Consider the following 18,851-nt stretch of genomic DNA (forward strand, 5'->3'; position numbering starts at 1 on the left):
ACACATGTATAATAAACTTGTAAACTAGCATAGGATACCACAAACGTTTTATCAGATTTCATCGGTATTACAGCAGGGTACGTACTTTACAGTATGACACTTTCTGTAGTTCTCGTTTACGGGTGTGTATGCAAAATGTGATAGTACATGTTTGTTTTTTTGCACTGGAATGTTTGTATGTTTTGTTTTGTGGTGCATATGTAGATCTGCTAATATATGTGGGTTTATTATTGATACCTCTAGATGTTTACACATTTTTTATGTGTGTGTATGTGCTCAAGTGAGGTACTTTGACCTCCTGCACTTCTTTCATGATAAGGAAATTGCTAGACAGTCCATCTGCGACTTGGAGACAGAGAGTAGATCTTCATCTGAGCTTTTACAAACAGATGACATACCACCAATTGGAACAGTAAGTGAAACATACAACATTATATTTGCATAAAATATTTATTTACTAACATATACTCACAATACAGTTTTCAAGCATACAATGCTACTGCCCATACATTATACAATGTCATTCTGCCACAGCACCTTCACCATTAAAATATATTGTAAATAGGCCTCCTTATTTAATTTTGCCATGTGACTGGCATTTCTCACCTGGGATCTCTCTAGTATTGTCAACCGTACAACTTTCTCTACTTCTAGAGTGTACTTCATATTGCTAAGTGTACTGTGCACACTGGGACTTTTATGCCTAAGGAAGTTGTGTGAGACACAACAAGTCATCACCACTTTGTCCATTTTGTATAGGCGTATATTTATAGCTGAATGAAAAATTCTAAATCTGTTGCTCAAAATACCAAGCGCATTTTCCACAACACGCCTAACTCTTGACAATCTATAATTAAAGATCTTCCTTTCTGTTGACAGATATTGTTATGGATAAGGTTTAAATAAATTGGTGTGTACTGCAAATGCTTCATTAGCTACAAATACAAAATTTAGTCCATTTTACATGTCACTTCATGTTGGCAAATTATGCTATTTTTTTTAAGTTTGGCATGGAAAGGAGTCTGCTTTAATGTCCCTCCATCTGACACCTTCCCATTTTTTCCAATGTCCACAAATAGGAATTCATATTTGGCATCCACTAGGGCCATCAGAATAATGCTGAAAAATCTTTTATAATTGTAGTGTTACAATTCAGATTTCTGTATTAATCCTGATTAGCGCTGGCAGCCCAGAGGTGTGGAGTCTAACGGATTCCCCGGTATTCGACAAGAACTGCCGCAAGGCGGGATGGACTTAGCTGCCGGGGTTGCCTCAGAATGTAACACTAGATCTGAATCCCAGGAGAAGGTCTATAGAGAATAACATATTTGGAATAATGCAATGAAGGAATCAGAGTAGTCGGACACGCTGAAAACTGGTACACAGATAACAGATATAGGGCCAGATTTACTAAGCTGCGGGTTTGAAAAAGTGGGGATGTTGCCTATAGCAACCAATCAGATTCTAGCTTTCATTTATTAAGTACCTTCTACAAAATGATAGCTAGAATCTGATTGGTTGCTATTGGCAACATCCCCACTTTTGCAAACCCGCAGCTTAGTAAAACTAGCCCTTAGAGTTGTCAGACACGCCATGAACTGGTATACTGGAATCAGGCCGAGAGAGTAATCAGACAAGCCAGGAACTGGTACACGGATATCAGGCCGAGAGAGTAGACAAACACACAGAAAGAGAGTTGTCAGACAGGCCAGGAACTGGTACACTGGAATCAGGTCGAGAGTAGTCAGTACACAAGGATGTTCCACAGACTTGGTCAGACAGGTGATACTGGTACACGGAGATCCGAAGGGTAAAATTAGCGCCAGAGGATAACTGGGAGGCACAGCAAACGCGTTGCACTGACACCGAGCAAGTGTCAGTGCAGGTTTAAATAGGAAGCGGTTTGAAACTCCTGCCTCAGAGACCCAAGCATATGATCGCACCGGAGAGCCGATCACAACACTACAGACTAATGCTGGGACGAGTGGCAGGTGAGTATCCAATCAGCGTGATCCAAGCCCTGTTGCAGAGAAGTGCCGAGAGAGGCACAGAAGGTCATCACGGAGGCATAAACAGTAGTTTCTTTACATGTAGTAATAGGATGCACTTTTTGAAGGTGGCATAATTCTAATATGTTTGCCATCAATGTCACTGCCACTGTTTGGTAAATTTCATTGACTTTCAAAATCTTCATGTACTGTCCACACACAACTTAAACTATAGCATCACAGGTCTCAGGTATGATTAAACCCGAGCTAGAGGTGAAATTGCTGTGCTGTATTTGAGATCAGCCAGTGTCCTTCCTGTGGTCACAAATCTCAGGGTCGCAACCAATCTCTGCTCTGCACATATTGGTCTCCTTAAATGGGTGTCTTTCTTCTGAATTAGGGGGGGTGACAAATTGGAGCAGTTTCTGGAATGAGCAGTTTCTGGAATGTGTGTTTAACCATCCTCAGGAAATTCTTGAAGTCATCAAGGTTGTTGTCCCGTATAGCCTGTAGCAGGGGCATATGAGAAAATGAGTCTATCTCTGGAAACACTCTTTGGTGCAACAGGTCTGATTCTTTCTCCTTCTTTCTCTCTGGGTCTGTGCTTGCAGTGTTCTTGCCATAATGAGTAACAATAGACCAGCTTGGTGTTGTTCAACTGTGAACATTATAGTAAAATAAATCATAAATGTACACTATACACAAAGATGTGTTATAGAATGAATGGTGATGACATAGTTCCTTTTCCTGAATCTGAGTTTGTGGGGGGGGGGGGAGGGGGGGTTTCCGGTGATGTCTAGCTCTGTCTAGCTCTTTATTTAAATTTCTTTGGCAAATCGCTGCAAGGAGGCCATATATTGTTTCAGTGTGTACGAAATCACAGTCTTCTGAGACACTCTGCCGCGTATAGAGAGCCTAAGAAAAAACAGACATGCTGCCGCATATACAGAGCCTGACGAATACAGAGACACGCTGCCGCGTATACAGAGCCTGAGAAAGACCGGGAATCTATTATTGGAATAGGTGTACTTGGGGCAACCCTTTCAATATTACACACAGTGTTCGGCTCCGGAGAGCCAGTGTGATGTTATAATATAATTGAAACAGTATAATTGAACTCTGCACTTTCTCCAGGAATCTGGTAAGAGACAATTTGTTCTTCACGGACTGTACCCCCTCTATATTTACATTATTTTGGCTATGGACTCGGCTCTCATAATCTAGGATATTATATATTTGATCTAAACATTCTAAGTATCCAGTACTAATGATTGTCCTGATGCTTCTATTAATTTAGGAGTATTAAATCCCTATCACGATTATTACCTGGACTTGAGAACTTTTGATTGACTATTTATACTCATCATAGTAATCATTGATTGAATAGGTGCACCGTTTTATATATATTCATACTTCTTGTGGTCCTTTTAGAAATCCAGGTGTAAAGTGGTGTATTTATATGCTGTATAGTTTTGGTTGTGGATCCACAGCAATTGTGAGGTTTTTATTGTTATGTTTTAATTATATAATATAGAGTAAATAAAATTATATATTTTTTACTTGCACATTTGATTGATCTGGTAGCGTGGGTAACCATTGCTACTATTTTTTTTCTACTTTTTGTGTTTTTGAGGGCGCAGACCTCTTGCATTTGTAACTTACAACAGCCGGACGGTTAGTCCTGCAAAAATTGTTTAAAACATGTATAGTGTATACACATGAATCGACCGACCGACCGACCGGCACTTCAGTCGTAGGTACAATAGTTGTAGATAACACATTGGTAGGAAAATTCTGTAGTGCATACCGAGCCTAAGCATGATTAAAATGTTTACCTCTGGCTCTGATCAAACATTCAAAGCAAATACATCAAATGTTATCTTATTTTCAGTAAACTAAAAGTAGAGTGACAGGGCAATACTGATAATGATGATGATGATGATGATGATGATGAATACTATATTTTTTTTTTCAAATTCAGCAATATATTTCAGCTTGCCCTCAATAGCAATACAGTAGCACTAACAATACACTTTCATGTGAGTGGGCAACCATGGCTACACCTTAAAATTTTTCCTAATTATGTAATATGTAGCTGACCTTTGTAATAGACTCAATGGGCCTGATTCGTTAATGAAAGTAAAGCCAAAAAAATGAGCAACTTTGCACCTTGGCAAAACCATGTAGCATTTGAGGGGAATGTAAATTTAAAATGAGGGCACATATTTATAGTTGGGGTAAGGCATGTCCTAGATGAACTTTATGTTTCATTGTAAACATAAAGCTATCAAGTATTTGTGCGCTACATGAAAAAACAGCTGTCACTTAACTTATGTGCAAAATAATAAGCTAATATGCACCCCTTACATTGTAACATGGTATTGTCCAGGTGGAAACTTACTCATTTTTTTGCTTACTTTCCTTAATAAAATCAGGCCCAACATGTTATATATATTCCAAAAGTATGACAACTTACTGACTCCTGCAAGAAACATCTGGTCATTATTATTTAACTTGTATATCTGTTCATTAAATGTTGCTGCTGGGGCTGTAGAAAACAAGGTGAAATGGAAGCTAGAGAAAACAGAGGAGAAGGAGTATAGAAAGAAGTAGGGAGAGTGGGGGTCTGTAGAAAACATGATGTAGAGGGGACTGGAGAAAATGAGGGAGAGGGACCTGTAGAAAATGGAGGAGAGGGGGCTAGAAAGAAGGGGGAGGGGGGCTGTAGAAAACATGTTGGAGAGGGGATTAGATAAAGGGGAGAGAGGGAGCTGTAGAAAACCTGTTGGAGAGAGGGCTGGAAAAAACAAGGGGAGTGAGGCATAGAGAAAACAGAGGAAAGGAGGGCCTGTAGAAAATATCCTGGAGAGTGGGCTGGAAAAAATGGGGGAGAGGGGGCTGTAGAAAATGGAAGAGAGAGGAGCTAGAAAAAAGTGGGAGGGTGCTGCAGAAAACATGTTGGAGAGAAAGCTGGAAAAAACAGGGCAAAGGGGGCTGGAGAGAAATGGGGAGAGGGGTCTGGGGAGTAGGTGGGATGGAGATAGCAGAGAGAGAGGTGACTGTAGAAAATAAGGGGTTAGAGGGGGCTGAAAAGAAAAAGATTGGATTCACGGGGCTGCATGTGAGATTTTCTTTGTTGGCCATAAATATATGCCACATAAAACCTACAAAACATAAGTAATTATACATAACTGTAAAAAATAAATCAGTAATATTTTCAAAAGAAGATTATATCTTTATTAGCAATAATATTCTCTATTAAATGTGAATGAAATTTGTAAGCTATGATTTTGGGGAAATATGCCTTTTTATTAAATGCCATATACATGGGGTTTGGTACGAATTAATGGCGGTGGTGTAAACGACAGTGACTATCACGAATCCACAAAAAACTAAACTCACTTGCCCGACTGATGATAAATGATGACTGACCTTAACAATAACACAAAGAAGTCACCAACATTGTCATACCAAATCCTGATCAGGAGTAAGAACGGCAGGGTCCCTAAACCTACCCATATTGTTATTCCTAACCCTAAACCTAACCCTAACCCTAATGCTAAACCTAAGTGTAAGAGTTAGGTGGTATCAGAATTGCCATTGTCGCTTTAAAAAGAGAGATATAAAGGTCGCAATTTCAAATGACGTCAAAAGACGCTGCCATTCTTACTGCTGATCGGGATTTGGTATGACACTGTTATTGTCAAGGTCAGTTATCATTTAATAACAGTTGGGCAAGTGAGTTTCGTTTTTGTGGGTTCGTGGTAGTCACTGTCGGTATTATCAGCACCGTTAAAGTGACTACCACCGTCTACAAGCACTGTTATTAATTTAATGTCAGGGCTGGTTGGAGTAGGGGGTGGGATATATTTGTTTATTATTGGGAATGATATTAATTTAATGTTATGGGGTGGAGGGGGGAAAGATCTACATAATCATCGGGAATGCTATTAAATGTTGGGGCTGGTTGGGAGGAAAGAGGCTTACTTTTTAAACATAAACACTATTAATCTAATGTCATGCTGGTCAATGGGGAGGCATTCTAATTATTTAACATGGGTGCTATTAATTATAATTTCAGGGCTGTATGGGGACAAATAGGCATATTTAATAAATGGAAATGCTATCATATAAATCCTGAAGCTGATTAAAAAAAAAGCAACTACTGATTTAGTGTCTGGCTGGTTGAGGGGGAGGGAGGCCTAGATCATTCACTCACTGCTCAACTTTCCATGAGGTGAATAATAACTATCTATTTTCCAAACAGGACTCCAGTATTCCAGAATCCGAATGAAAATCAACGGAGCTTAAGAGACCATCAAAACTACATGAGTAGGTAGGAGAAAGCAGCACAATGTTGTAGAATGATGTAGGGATAGGGATGTCCACACCGTAGGATGGCTACGCCTCCCCAGCGGTGCACCACTGCTGAGAGGCAGCATCTACTACCACAAACTTGGGGGGGGCACCAGCGTTGTCTCTTGCCCAGGACAACAAAAATTACAGCTCTGTATCTAAGATACTTGGGTAATAATACGTAAATAAATCAAAACTTTAACTAAAAAGTTCAGTGTGAAGGATTATGGTTGTATACTCACATGAATGAGCATCAATTAATCATTTCTTTGCGGAAATAGACTTGCATCTGAGTCTCAAATAAGATAACACACCAAAATAGGTAGAATGGGAATGTACTTAAACTGGCGGAACGGCTAAGAAAATTGTATATTGAACTGAGAATTTGGAATATTGGTTTAAAGGCTCTGGGCCTAAGTCATTAAGGAGAGCAAAGCATAAAAAGGAGTAAATCCATGATGCATTGGATGGGGAGGTAAATTTAAAATGTGGGGACAGATTTATAGTTGGGGTAAGGCATGTCCTAGATCAACTTTAAACTTCAGTGTAAAAATAAAGCTATCAAGTATTTGTGTGTTAGATGAAAAAACAGCCAGTATTTAACTTAAGTGCAAAATAATAAACTCATTTGCACCCCTTGCATTGTAACATGGTTTGTCCCGGAGATTATTTACTCCTTTTTTTGTCTTACTTTCCTTAATGACTCAGGCCCTCTGAGTGTAGTAGCGAAGTGCATAGACCTCACAGAGCAGAAAGACTCAGAGTGAGTGAGTTTTTCATATCTATATGAGAGACATTTACATTGTAGGAATTATCAAAAATATTCTGTAGGAGTTGTCAAGTAAGAGATTTTGGAACCAGCTGTTGCATTAACCATGTAATGTTTCATAGCAATTAAATAAGTCTTTTTCAGAAATGCATATCTTAAAAATGTGGTCGTAATAAAAGTCACTGCAGCTAAGTAGAAAGCATACCTGCATTATGAAAGCAGGAGAGATATAAATCCATGTAGTTTTCATTTGTGTCTTCAAGTTATATTTGTAAGTTGGATTTGGGCATAGTTGAAAGATTGGAGGAAATTGTGGAGAATTCCATAATGGTATATATTGTGGCTGGACATTGAAGGAGATGGGCTGTGAGGAGGTTCATTATGATGTTGAAAAGCAGTGACTGTAATTAGTCTTTCACGCTGTAAGTCGCAGGATAGTAGGCTGAAAAGATAGAGTGCATGACAGGATCAGGTAGGTACTGTACTGTCTTCAGGGACTCAGAGATGGGAGGTATGAGTCAGTACACAAAGAAACATAAATGATTACAACATATTCTGTCAGGTTGTGTATAAGGTTTTTTCTTTCCGTCTCTTTAAATAATAAATGAGATGAGCAGGTTTCCAAAATATAATATTTCTATAATTTATTAAAAATATATAATACATAGATACAGCCATACTGGACGAAGAAGCAGATATACGCCCAGCGTCTCAAATTCCAATTGACACCCTATATCTGTTCAACGTATTCTTTTATAGGATAATGAAACTCCTTCTTACTTTAAAACACACCTTCCCAGCTTACATCACTGCTGGCACTTTATCATTAAAATAACATGTTCTATTGGATGGTCGGCATATGGACATATCCGGAGATGGTTGCTCAATACAAATCATATGACCATGATCTAATCTGTTTTGCTCATGAATTTTGCAACAATGGAAAATTACTAAAAACCTGTCTCTTGTTATGCAATTCAGTATTGAGCAACACATTCTCTTAAAGACACACAAAAACAAAACTCAAGTTCATTGGTTCATTCTATTGAACTAATTGGTAATATAGGGTTTTTGCTAATTATTGCTTCGACAGTTTCCACCCTTTGTGTACACATAAAAGGTACTTTTTAATGTGACTATACTTAATTGAATAGGTGTATATATTTCTGCCAGCACTGATGTTCTCGGATTGGTATTCAGGAACAATATTGTCACAATTATTAGTACAATAAATTTCATGTAAATATACATTTGGTTTGATGGCCACTTTTCAAGTCCAAAGAACCATATGCTTGGTTATAACCATGTCCATGATGAATCATTTTAAAAGTCTTTATAATAATTTTGTCAGAAAAATCCTTCTTCATTTTATAGGCATTGGTTATATAACGAAATTATAACTTGTAGATCGGAAATATCCTTGATTAGGTAATAAACAATGGACTCCAAGTTCAGTCTCAAGGATTAAACTTTATCCTCCTGTTTGAGCTGTTAAATAGTCCAAAACTACTCAGTGTTGTAAAAGTTCATATTTAAATACCTGTAATTCAAGTCCAACATAATGAAAGTTATCATGATAAATTTCAGTCTCATTATCAATTAAATCCTGGAAAACGTTCAATTTCATAAATTCATCATTTCATAATTTCCATAAGTAAACATATTATTGATATTTATAAACACTTTATGTCTTATTGAATCATTAATGAGTAGAACATATTTTTATTAATAATATCTCTTTCAACTCATCGTTCAACACTGTATAAAACTGAGGAACCACTCTTCCTAAACAGTATAATTCATAATTAATAACCATTTAATTGCATATTTTCAATTTATGTTTATATAATAAATGTTTCCTGGTAAAATAAATGAACCACAATATTCTAACACCATGGTTGAGATTATCATCCCCACGTGACATTTCTTATCTAGTATCTCTTTGCCTAAGTCTGGTTCTGGTAGTGTATGCTTAAAAAGTTAATTATACTAATACAAAATGCATTGTGTACATATTTTATTCTTTTGTGCTTCGGTGGCATATCCTTCCAAATGTAGTTACATCTGTTTGAAGCTTTATCTTTAATTTAGCTTTCCTATTTTATGTCATTTCTAAATCTCTGTCTACATCAAACATACACGGTTCTTTACAATTGGACCCATATGGTTTGGGCACTGTAACCACTGTATTATACTTATTCATGCTAATTCTTACACTTTAAAATACTTATGTAATGTTTTACGGCAGCAGTGTATATACCTGATGCTGTCCTTTATCTGAGGTGTTATTGTTTTAACCTCATTTATTGCTTTATTAAACATAAAAACAATTTATTCAGTTATATGTGGTGCTAAATCTATAACCGGAGATTTAGTCAAGTTATATATATATATATATATATATATATATATATATATATATATATATATATATAAATATATATATATATATATTTTTTTTTTTTCAACAATTCGACCATAATCACTAAAATCTCACTTTTGTTCTTGACATATTATATTAGGACTAATGAGTGTAATTCTTCATAAGGTACTGGAAATGGTAACATTGGCATATTTTTACTCAATAAAGGAGTTTTAGTACACATTCAACAATTTATAATATTTCATATTTCATTTAATATAACATACTATGGGTCACCTGGATATTCTCTCCAGCAATCTTCATTATTATCAGACCACCATATTAACCACCTTTCACCTTTATTGAGTACCACAATACTCACAAATACATTTTGGAATTGGTGATAATCCTTTACAATTTCTGAATTCTTTGATTTTCCTGTTTAGAAAAGAAGCAGAAATGGTTTTATTAAAATCATCCTCATCTAATATATCAGATGGGCTATCACCTTACCAACTTCTCCTCAATTCCTTTCCAAAATATATAAATAACATGTTGAGGCTTCAAAGATCATTGTTCCTATAAGAAAGGCAACAAGGTTGAATTTTCTTTGCGTCATAAGTCGATAAACTTGTAGCTGATTATACATCATCACTTCCATCTTGATTGAAGAGTTCTTTTAAACATAACTCTGTCTCTTTATCCATATTCAGTTCTGAATCCTTTGGTTCCTTTAAGCTTGGGTCTTTGACCTGTTTACAATGGGAACTATGGATCCAAATGTCTTTCTCTGCAACTTTTAAGGCAGTATCAGTCATTATAGCACTTGTCTTTAGCAGGACCATCCCATCGATCTGTAAGGGAACCAGAGTGTAAGAGATTCCTTACCATAAAATAGTCTCTAAGTTGTATTTTGTGTGCAGCTTCTGGTTGAATGTCTTTGTTCAAGTGTTCTTCTGGACCTTCTGAAGCTTCTGCAACTGTTCAGACAACTGTATGACATATTGCACAGTTACATCATGATGCAGCTTGAAGTCTGTGGATTAATAATGTATCTTGGCTGAATTCCAATACCAGTTCATATGGAGAGATATTGAGAAGAGGTTTAGTGATTCCAATACCATTATAAACTAAAGAAGTGCCATTCCTGTTTCTTTAGTAAGCTTAATTATTATTCAATTACTCCATTTATTATTTCAACTTTCTCTGAAGCTTGAGAATGATATAGTGTATAAAGTTTGAATATATTCCTATCATATTACACATTCTTTGAAACACTTTTTCTCTGAAATGAGTTCACTCTCTGGGTGAACTACATCTACATACAAATTCTGGCAAAATCTTCTAAGCAATAAGTTGTACTATGTCTGAGGCAGTTAACTAGGCCTCATCCCACCAACACGTATCAATACCAACTAACACATACTGTAACCCTCTTAACTCTTTTTTCTTTCTTAGTTAAATAAAATCAATACACTAATTTGTAGCCTCTGAAAAGGTTATATTAGACAACTGTCTTAGTGACCTTAGTAGGCATTATCTTTCCTTTATTATTCTTAAGACAAATTATCACATTTCACATTTAAACTTGGCATATGTAGTATGTCTGGGCATTCCAACAAGATATAACAATTTTAATCTTGTTATCTGCTCCCATGTAGACTAACTAACGCATGAACATTTTCTGTAAAGCTAGTAATACCATTTTTAATGCTACTGGTTTATTTTCTATACTCAAATTTCATAGTTTGTGTCATAACATTATTTCAATTTCCATGTATTAATTTCATTCAATATAGCCTTTTACTGACATTGTAAAAGCTGAGTCTGCTAGTTTGTTTTCTTGCAGATCTGTTGCTGGCTATAGCAGTGTACTGGGAGATCTCTCTGTGTATTTCTTCCTTTAAGGATCACCCCTCCCTTTCAAACACCTGCTATACCCTATAAATTGATTGAATAACTTCCACTTTTATTTATTTTTATATTCTAATAAGACTTTATCTGTCTGTTTGGTATGTGCCTGGCACTTAATGGCTTCAACCTCTTTTGGCAACTGTATAACCTCTTATCAGTTGCTTGACTGTTTGTGCATGTTATATAGGTGTTCCTGTTGATGTTAGGTAACCCCTATATTTACAAATAATTCCAAAATCATAAACTATGGTGTTCAGTTACTACGCGTAATGTAACTCTGGGTAAATGTCTACTCGTTTTCCTTTACCTATTTGACATGCTCTGATGAGTGCTGTTATCTCATTATGTATAGTGATTGCACATCCGGTCACTATAACTAGTGAGCTATTATGCATTTATCTATAACACATTTTCATCAGTAAAGAAACGTTAATCTAAATTCTCCAATGTAGTCTCAGAAATGTCTGGTAATACAGAAAAAAACTTACACATTTACTTAATTCAATAATGCTCATTGTCTTCCTTGTCATGTAAGGTTGCTAAGGCAATGATGTAGCAAAATTGAAATTCTGACATTTGCATATTGTAATGTTATAAGAACTAATGCAATTTAATTTAATTTTAATTTCCCATTGTATAAACTTTGCGACAGACACATGTCTAGTCTGTGCATTATTCAGGAGTTGTGTGACAACACGAGGGACAAACAAATGTAACTCACGCTGTAACACAATATCCTGTGTCTTTCCAACAATAATAGCTCCTATGGCTATAAACCTTTAACATAAAGTTAATGCTTTTGCTATCTATCTAATGGTATACTAATTATCTTTTAAATATCCTAAAACAGTGTTATATCAGTACAAAAGAAAACATTTCTTATAATTTTTAGATGCCTGATGCCGGGGTAGAGTCTTTTAATCTCTTCAAATGCCTCAATGTATTAAGGAGTGTATGCTAGATAATTTTTTTCAACTTCATCCAGCATACTTCTGTGGCTGAAAATCCTAATATTCACTGGCTACAGAATTGTGACATATCAAGAAATAAATGTACTGCTTTTATTTTTTCTTTCTTCTTTTCATTACTCTGAGGTGGAGAGTTTTCAAATATCAGGACCACCCTTTAGGAAATCTAAATATCTCTGGCCAGGTGTCCAACAATTTAATTTTTTTTAATAGATAAATGAATTTTCTACTTCTTGGATACCTCTGAAAGAAAACACAATAGTTATTTAGTTTCTTCACTGTAGAAAATTCACATTCACATATTCCGGTTTTCTTGTCTCCTGTGGGAACAAAAGATTACAAATTATTCTGCACACATTATAACAAATAATTAGAACTGTCTATACAACTTTATAAATATTGAACCCCCCTGTTGGCAACAGCAAAAACTATTCTGAATACTTCTTATTAGCATTAAAAATCATCGCTGCGCAATCTATGACTGAGAGCTGCATTGGTATGCAGGGCGGGGTCCAGTCATTTGTCCGTTCGATGTTACAAAGCTCAGAACACAGAACATTTTTCATATACTGAATTCCTCCTCTTGGCAAGACAAAGGAAAAATCCGCCCCATTCCTTCAGATGTGGGAGATGGGAGGAGAGACATTTTTCCAAAATGGCGAAACCTCAAAAAACACAAAAGGATAACTGACGCAGTTATTATTTCTCAATCTCCCTATATCAATCACTACACAGATGCCATTTTCAAACCACTATCATTTTCAATGCAACTATTTTCTGATAAAGTTAACATAACACAGATTTTGTTTGTCGTATTTCAAATAACAATTATTTTACTTATTAAACAGCACAGAGTTCTCAAAGTTTAAACACAAACATTATGTTCTATGTGTAACCAGAGATTCGGTTCACACTACATGCCAAAAATATTATGCAATCGCTCTGAAAATATTTTAACATACATTTCATCTGCAAAATCACTATTTCACTATTTAATACACATTTAAGACCTTATTTAAATATTCATTCCATGTCTTTCTGCCGATTCAATCAACAAAGTCCCTTCCAATCTGGGTGTGACCCTGTCTTTTGCTGTTGCTCACTATAAAACTGACAAATACTATTTATTTACTTAATACCTCCATAAAAATGTATTTAAACATTAAAATTAATCTGTACATCTTCCAGATTTATAAAATCAACATATTTTCTGACAATATATCTCCGTGCCGTTTTGAAAATTAAACACATCATTTTCTCATAACGGACTACGCTTATTAAAACCAGATGTTTCACTGAAATCACACACACAAAAAAAAAAAAACTCTGGAATGCACGCTTACAAGATAAGCTTAAAAGACTTTAACACTTGCAACGGGACATTTATCTATGCTTTAAAACCACATTTAATCATTACACAAGTCTTAACAGGCACTACAAAAAATCTGACTATCTTTAGCCTATTGTCTTCAAAAAAACAAACTTATTTCATCTCTGTAAATGTCCAGCATTTACTGCAATAGAACTAATTATCAGTATAGATAACAAAAGTACGAGACAGATGTATAAAACAAAAAAAAATCACTTTTCAAGGTTTGCAATTGTAAAAACAGCTGAAGTATTTTACATCTAAACAGCTTCTTACCAATCCCGTCCTCTGGCTTAGCTCTATGTATTTCCAACATCTGTAAACCTCTAGGACTATATAAAAAAAAAACCTCAAACCCGTTCAGTATTAACACAATATACGCTGCGCTCTGGCTGTATCATTATACTGCTTTCCTTTGAAATTTATTTTTTTTCACTGCTCATGTCACTTATTAACAACTAATAATTGAATAGCATTTTTAACATCTTATTTTTTCCCACTTTACTCTTATAAGAGAATTTAATCTCTCTATACGTCTAGGTTCACATTTTATAAAAAAATTTCCTTGGCATCCCCTTTCTTAGAGCTTTCATGAAATCAGGATTGAAACTCTATAGGCACACACTTATTTGCCCGGGGAGCCACCACGCCCTTTCTCTCCTAAAGAACAGCAAACTCTATCCCGACTGAGAGTTTGTGTTTATTTAAGGGGTGCGTCCATCATGAGAGACCAGCATTCCTACTCGTATATTATAACTTATTTTTTTCCTCAAATAAGTCTACAGTAGATCACAAAACATTACAACGCTTTCTGCCAAATATAGGTCATCAGCCTATACTGCAAAAGCATTTCGTTTAACACATTCACTTTGCAAGTCACATCTCTTAATTTTGCAAACAAATATTAAGCACTAAAACACTAAAATGTCTTCTGCCAGTTATGGGTGGCCAGTCCACACTGGAAAAAAGCACATTTTAGCAACATTTAAACCAACAATATTTTCTTAAGTTACTAAGTTTCTGCAGAAACACATTTAATTAACTACTACACATTTAGCAATGAGGTCCTAGGTTACTTTACATATCAGCATCCACCCCCACCCTCTCTTCACTGACTGCTTCGGTACCTCGATACACTTCGGAGCACAGATATATTTACATCTGATACTCACCAGTGCAGAGGAGTGTAGGTCATCAAATCGTCCACCTTGTCGAATCAGTGATGAATGAGAGTAAGATGTGGTATGTGATCTGATAGGACCGAGCCCCCAGCTTGTATAAGTTATTTTCTTTCCGTCTCTTTAAATAATAAATGAGAGGAGCAGGTTTCCAAAATATAATATTTCTATAATTGATTAAAAATATATAATACATAGATACAGCCATACTGGACGAAGAAGCAGATATATGCCCAGGGTCTCAAATGCCAATTGACACCCTATATCTGTTCAACGTATTCTTTTATAGGATAATGAAACTCCTTCTTACTTTAAAACACACCTTCCCAGCTTACATCACTGCTGGCACTTTATCATTAAAATAACATGCTCTATTGGATGGTCAGCATATGAACATATCCGGAGATGGTTGCTCAATACAAATCATATGACCATGATCTAATCTGTTTTGCTCATGAATTGTGCAACAATGGAAAATTACTAAAAACCTGTCTCTTGTTATGCAATTCAGTATTGAGCAACACGTTCTCTTAAAGACACACAAAAACAAAACTCAAGTTCATTGGTTCATTCTATTGAACTAATTGGTAATATAGGGTTTTTGTTAATTATTGCTTTGACAGTTGTTAATAATAAAGTTACACAAACAACAGAGAAAGCATGTCGCTGAAGTAGAAAATTGTATGCTAGCCAGGAAAATGGTGATATAAAAATACCCAGCAGCAATCTTAAACAATAATATCATACATCAGGATAAAGACAAGGAGACAGACATCTAGTGACAGAGTATAGAGCAAAACACATGATAGACTGTGATAGTGTAATTAGTTAATTCATTAGTGATAAGTAGAAATAGACTTTCCCTCATTATCTTCCCCTGTCTCTCTCTCCCTTTGTGTTTGCCTCTGTCTCCAATTTTGTATGTGTATCTCTACCTCCATGTGTTCATCCCCGCCCTTCACGTATGTTTGCATCTGTGTCTGCTCTGTGTGTGTCTGTCTCTTTATTTCCCCTTGTTGTCTAATTTCGCATGTGCACCTTTCTTTTCCCATCTGTCATTCTTTGCCCTCATCTCTTTGTGTTTGTGCACATCTGCATCTGCAATGTGGGTGTCTGTCCTTTTTTCTCTTCTTTGTGTATTGGGGCCTGATTCATCAAGGCACGCATCTGCCGGTTTTAAGCAAACCGCGCACAAAAGCACTATGCGCATGCCCAGAACTGGCAGATACGGCTGGTAATGCAGCCCAATTACATGTGGCAGAGTACAGAAAGGGCACTTACTACAGCCTACAAAAAAGGGGATGTGCAATAAGGGAGTGCTCTACAGCCATGGTTGTAAACTTGTTTTTAGGTCGAATCTCTTGCTCCAGCTTTCGGGCTAGTCTAAGTTCAGCCGCCCGAACCGCCAGCTCTATATAGTGTTTAAAATATATATATTTTTTGAAAAAAGTGTGGGGTCACTCCCTTCCTTATGCTATTAACTCTAGGGCTGCCAACAGGTAGCTGTTTTCCAATGACAGCATGGGAAAACCCCCTAGCATATAAATAGACTTGGGGTATATTTACTAATCTGCGGGTTTGAAAAAATGGAGATGTTGCGTATAACAACCAATCATATTCTAGTTATCATTTATTTAGTGCATTCTGCAAAATGACATCTAGAATCTGATTGGTTTCTCTAAGCAACATCTCTACTATTTCAAACCCGCAGTTTAGTAAATATACCCCCTTGTGTCTGTTAATATTTCGTTCTGTGTGTGTTGGTCTTCCATAGAAGATCAGTGTTCCGTCACTCTTGTGGGGGGGGGACCGCCAAGCTAGATCGTTTGGATTATTTAGGGGTCTTTAGGAAAGAAGAAGAGAAGAGTATTTTCAAATGCATTTGGATTATTTTTGTTGGGTTTATTTTATTTTTTATTACTCCATGACTTTGGATATGAATTTTTTTGGACACCTGTGGAATATTATGGGGGTTTTTATGGTTGCTTTCAAGCATTATTGGATTAAAAGCTTACAAGATTGGATTAATTACAAATAAAGACATCAGAAGGTAAATAAGAAAAAGATTTATTAAAATAATAAATATATGTTGTTTTAATGAGGTATCTGGTTTATTTTTTTATTAGTTTTATTAAACTACGATGTTGAGGGTTTTTTGGTTTATTTCAATTTTACTTTGTGGGAATACATGGCTCAACGGGCCATGGGCGTCAGGGTTTGCTGGCACTTGTGGTTCTCCAAGTGCCAGAATGTCCAGTCTGCCATGGGGGGGTTCTACAAGCACCAGCATATCCAGACATTTAATAGCAGCCCTTCCTGGCTGGACTTGCAGTTCCAAAAAGTAAAATACTGTTTTATACTTTTTCTTTATTTTTTTCACTTTGCTACCCTACACCCATCACCCCAGTGGTATAAGAAGAGGCCTAGTGCTATCAGCATGGAGCTGGGTGTCCTGAGAGGCTTATTTATTAAAAGGAGAAGAGCCTTATTTCCAGAGAAAACAAGACTTTTCACTAGCGATATGGATTTTTTTTGTTTCGCCCAATAAAGTTTACTGTTGGCGATATCCCGAATGGTAGTAAGATTGGCTGGCTTTTACAAGTGAAGACTTTCCATTCAATTTTAACAAGTATTACACTGGTCATAACAGGTTAAAATTATTTAAGAAATGTTTTTATTCTTTGAGTAATGTTTTTTATTGTCTAAAGAATTTTAAATATTTTTTTAATTTTTACGTTTTTTTAAAATTGTTTTCCACTTTAGTGGAACTGTAATCCCAAGTCTGGCAAATTGTCTCATAGATACGTACGTCTTTAAAAACTGGCCAGCATCGCCCTTGCAGTTGAGTATCACTGAGCTGCCCAATCAATATTTTTTGTTTATAAATTGTGGCGGTATGAGAATTTTAATTAATCTTCTAGCTGTTTTCGATAGTGCTAGTTGAGACTAGAGTTAGCAAAATGATATTGTGATAAAATGCAAAAAATCAATAAGTATATTTTTTAAATGTATTTATTTTGACAGGGCTCTTTTAAAATATAGCAGATAACTTAAAATATTAAACTTGTAATGATATAGTATATATTCTTTGTATAGCAATGAAAGCTTCCCATGCGGTTGATCTTCACAGACAGGGAAGAATACAAGCTGCATGGTAATTGGGCCTTCAGTCAATGACATTCAACTTTTATCAGTGTCTCTGGCTCTTCAGTGTTGTAGAACTATAAGGCATGCATGCCTGGCCAGAGGGAAGCTGAAACTTCTTTTTTGAAAAAATCTGGAGAGCCATAGGTTATACTGGCATACAGCCTGCTACATAATACAGAAAACTTGGATCTGTCATATGAAAGATGGGCCACTGCTCATGCATGATGGATCAGTGCTGTAGGCTCACCCACCAGGCTAAAATTATCCAGTCAGCCCCTGAGGCAGCGACAGGCTGTGTGTGCACAGGGAGTGGGTTCACGTAATTCTCGGCAGACCAGCAGGTCTTGTTACAATTGCCGCTTCCTTCTCTTACACCAGCTGAACATCCTCTCCCCTACAGAACAAGCTAGAAGCCTCAGCCAGTAGATATGTGTCATGCAATGGATTCCCCTCTTCCTCTTGTCCAAGCCCAGAACTTGGAATTCCCCGGTTTAACTGGCTAACTTCAAAAAGTTGCATAGTTAAAGCAACAGCCTGTTCTTCAAGTGTCTGAAGGGAGGGTGGTATCTTCCTGTAACACCCTGTTCAATATGTTTACTGAGATCTGAGTCACTGACATCTTAATGATTGAGACCCTGTTCAGTGTATACACAAATATATTGACATCTTAGTCACTTATCCCTTACATGGTGTATTTTTAAAGTGTATAGTAGGGTTGCTTTCTGTATTTTATAAAGTTCATTGAGATGCTCCTCAATCGCTAGTATACTCTATGTGTTGTATATAGATCAATAGGATGC

At 36.2% G+C, this 18,851-nt stretch overlaps 1 long non-coding RNA gene across 1 annotated transcript; it reads right to left on the reverse strand.

Annotated features, from left to right (window-relative positions):
- Positions 1-463: 463 nt before the first annotated feature.
- LOC142143855 (uncharacterized) lies at positions 464-14,980 on the reverse strand. Its single transcript, XR_012689584.1, has 3 exons — positions 14,899-14,980; positions 7,319-7,555; positions 464-2,646 (listed from the first exon to the last, which is right to left on the reverse strand). It is a non-coding gene; the product is annotated as an uncharacterized LOC142143855 (long non-coding RNA).
- Positions 14,981-18,851: the final 3,871 nt, after the last annotated feature.

This window comes from Mixophyes fleayi, chromosome 3, assembly GCF_038048845.1.
Source record: "Mixophyes fleayi isolate aMixFle1 chromosome 3, aMixFle1.hap1, whole genome shotgun sequence".
NCBI lineage: Eukaryota > Metazoa > Chordata > Amphibia > Anura > Limnodynastidae > Mixophyes > Mixophyes fleayi.